Here is a 3,823-nt window from a genome sequence, read left to right as displayed (position 1 = left end):
CGGAGTGAAAAATGTGAAGCAGACTGGAAGGAGACTGGATGCTGGCCAGGCATAGCAGGTCACACCTGTAATCTATTGCTTGAGCTCACCAGTTTGAGACCAGCCTGAGCAAGAGGCGAGACCTATCTCTACTGAAAATGGAAAACTTAGCCAGGTGTTGTGGTGCACACCTGTAGTCTCAGCTACTCAGGAGGCCAAGGCAAGAGGATTGCTTGAGCCCAGGAGTTTGAGGTTGCTTTGAGCTATGGGGACAACTATAGCATTCTACCCAGGGTGTCAGAGTAATACTGTCTCAGAAAGAAAAAAAACAAAAGAGGCTCGGCACCTGTGGCTCAAGTGGCTAAGGCGCCAGCCACATATACCTAAGGTGGTGGGTTCGAATCCAGCCCGTTTCCGCCAAACAACGATGGCTGCAACCAAAGAATGGCCGGGCGTTGTGGCAGGCTCCTGTAATCCCAACTACTTGGGAGGCTGAGGCAGGAGACCTGCTTGAGCCCAGGAGTTGGAGGTTGCTGTGAGCAGTGAAGCCAGGGTACTCTACCCAGGGGCTCAGCTTGAGGCTCTGTCTCAAAAAAGAAAAGAAAAAAAACAAAAGAAAATAAAACCTTCTTTAGTTGTGCTTTTCCCTTTTAACAACTTTTTTTTTTTTTTTTGAGATAAGCCTCAAACTGTTGCCCTGGGTAGAGTGCCATAGTGTCACAGCTCACAACAACCTCCAGCTCCTGGGCTTAAGTGATTCTCTAGCGTCAGTCTCCCAAGTAGCTGGCACCACAGGCACCCGCCACAACACCTGGCTGTTTTTTGGTTGTAGTTGTCATGGTTGTTTGGCAGGCTCGGGCTGGATTTGAACCCACCAGCTCTGGTGTATGTAGCTGGCGCCTTATCCACTTGAGCTACTGGTGCCAAGCCAACTCTTTTTTTTTTTTTTTCTTTAAGAGTGAAATGATAGTTCACTGTAGCCTTGAACTTGAACTCCTGGGCTCAAGTGATCCTCCTACCTCAGCCTCCTAATAGCTTGGATTATACGTGTTAGCCACCATACTCAGCTTATTTTTCTTTTAAGTTGAGAAAGAAAGTTAAGGACATTTCTTTTTTTTCATTTTTTTTTCGAGCCATTCTCTTGCCTCAGCTTCCCAAGTAGCTGGGACTATAGGTGCCCGCCACAACGCCTGGCAATTTGTGTTGTTGCTGTCATTGTTGTTTAGCTAGCCTGGGCCAGGTTCCAACCCGCCACCTTCAGTGTATGTGGCTGGCGCTGTAACCACTGTGCTATGGGGACCGAGCCAGTTAAGTACATTTCTATACTGGGGAGAAAAAAACTAACATCAAGCAACAGGTTAAAAATACAACAGAAAGGGGAGAGAAATGATGGAGCAGAGTTTCTAAGGAAGAAAAAGAGATGAGGGCCAGAGTAAGTATTGGATCAATCTGCTTTGAATAGGCAAACACAACAACTTATTCCTGAAGCTATAAGAAGCAATAAGAATTATAGACTAGGATGGTCACTCACACCTATTATCCTAGCACTCTGAGAGGCCAAGGCAGGTGGATCACTTGAGCTCAGGAGTTTAAGACCAGCCTGAGCAAGAGTGATACCCTGTCTCTACTAAGAAAAAATAGAAAAGTCAGCTGGGCATTATGGTGTATGCCTATAGTCCCAGTTACTTGGGAAGCTGAGGCAAGAGAATTGCTCAAGTCAGCAGTTCTCAACCTGTGGGTCACGACTCCAGGGGGTTGAATAACCCTCCTGCATATCAGATATTTACATTACAATTCATAACAGTAGCAAAATTACAGTTAGGAAGTGATGAAAATAATTTTATGGCTGGGGGCACAACAAAATGAGGAACTGTATTAAACGGTCGTGGCATTAGGAAGGTTGAATAACCACTGGCTTAAGCCCTGGAGTTTGAGGTTGCTATAAGGCCACGGCATTCTAGCCTGAGGCAACAGAGTAAGACTGTCTTAGAAAAAAGCAAGCAAGAAAGAAGAGTTGCCAAAAATGAAATAAATAAATATTTTAAAAATTAAAAAAAGAAAGTAGTAGATATAGATATACGTAACTGTGTGTGGCTGGGCAGGAAAGGAATCTGCATATGACAATGGAAACAAGGAAGCAAGACTACCTGTTGAGAGAGGAGGGCTAAGAAAAGGCTGTAGGATAGAGGGTAAGGTATGACACAGATGTAGAGGGAGAGGGCAAAGTTACAAAACTGCTATGTAGGCTCGGTGCCTGTGACTCGAGCGGCTAAGGCACCAGCCACATACACCCGAGCTGGCGGGTTCAAATCCAGCCTGGGCCCGCCAAACAACAACAATTGCTGCAACCAAAAAATAGCCAGGCGTTGTGGCGGGCGCCTGTAGTCCCAGCCACTTGGGAGGTGGAGGCAGGAGACTCGCTTGAGCCCAGGAGTTGGAGGTTGCTGTGAGCTGTGATGTCATTGCACTCTACTCAGGGTGACAGCTTAAGGCTCTGTCTCAAAAAAAAAAAAACAAAAAAACTGCTATGTAGTGGTTATGGGTACAGCTAGATTTTTTATCACCGAGTCATTCTGTAATGATTTGTGGCTTTTCAACCAGAACAGTGGTTCTCAATCAGTACAACCTCAAACTCTTGAACTTAAGCGATTCTCTTGCCTCAACCTTCTAAGTAGCTGGGACTATAGGCGCCCACCACAATGCCCAGCTATTTTTTGGTTTAGTTGTCATTGTTCTTTGGCAGGCCTAGGCTGGATTCGAACCTACTCTGCTGTATGTGGCTAGCACCCAAGCCACTGAACTACAGGTGCAGAGCCAATCAGGGATTTTGTACACACACTCTCTCCCCAGTGCCCCAACAGAAACATCTAGCAATGTCACCATGGGTAGAGTGCTGTGGAATCATCATAGCTAACTGCAGCCTCAAACTCCTGGGCTCAACCAGTTGTCCTGCCTCAGCCTCCTGAGTAGTTGGGACTATAGGTACATACCACCACACGGGGCTGATAAAATAATGTTTTTAAGAGATAGGGTTTTGCTATGTTACCCAAGCTGGTCTTAAACTCCTGAACTCAAGCAATCCTCTCACCTCAGCCTTCCAAGTAGATGGGACTATAGGCACCTGCCATAACACCTAGCTAATTTTTCTATTTTCAGTCAACGCAGAGTCTTGCTCTTGCTCAGGCTGGTCTTTGACTCCTCTAAGCTCAAGTGATCCTTCTGCCTTGGCTTCCCGGGGTACTAGGATTACAGGCATGAACCATTGCACCTGGCCTAACTGTCACAACTACAAGTGTTATGCTACTGGTATCTAGTGGGTAGCGGCCAAGGATGCCACTAAACATGTACCCATGCACAGGACAAGCCTCACAACAAAGAATCATCCAGGCCAAAATGTCAGTAATGCCAAGGATAAGAAATTCTGTGCTAAGAGAATGGGTAATAGAGAACTCCATTAAGCTGCAATTAGGTTTTTGCTATGCCGGTGGAACAAAAGAATTGGACAAGGAGTCACCCTAGCAGTTTAGTTACTCCTGAAGTACAGCATCATGAGGTTTCAAAGAAAAGGGCATGTGTAGAAGCTGATGTGTAACACTTAGAAAACTAAGAAGTAAAGAAGTTATAACAGCTGGGCACAGTGGCTCACGCCTGTAATCTAGGCACTCTAGGAGGCTGAGGCAGGTGGATTACTGAGCTCAAAGGTTGGAGATCAGCTTGAGCCAGATCAAGACCCTGTCTCTAAAAATAGCTGGGCATTGTGGTGGGCGCCTATAGTCTCAGCTACTTGGGAGACTAAGGAAAGAGAATCGTCTAAACCTAGGAGTTGGAGGTTGCTGTGAACTGT

The 3,823-nt window shown here is 46.0% G+C and overlaps 1 protein-coding gene across 1 annotated transcript in view; it reads right to left on the bottom strand.

Moving 5' to 3' along the window:
* Window positions 1-3,823, bottom strand: part of CCDC77 (coiled-coil domain containing 77) — a 54,030-nt gene that overhangs the window by 38,778 nt on the left and 11,429 nt on the right. The gene's annotated exons all lie outside the window — the stretch shown is intronic.

Source organism: Otolemur garnettii, unplaced genomic scaffold (genome assembly GCF_000181295.1).
Source record: "Otolemur garnettii isolate 467f Iridium unplaced genomic scaffold, OtoGar3 scaffold00104, whole genome shotgun sequence".
Classification (NCBI taxonomy): Eukaryota; Metazoa; Chordata; class Mammalia; order Primates; family Galagidae; genus Otolemur; species Otolemur garnettii.
The sequence above is the reverse complement of the archived record's forward strand: the minus strand, read 5'-3'. Positions and strand labels throughout refer to the sequence as shown.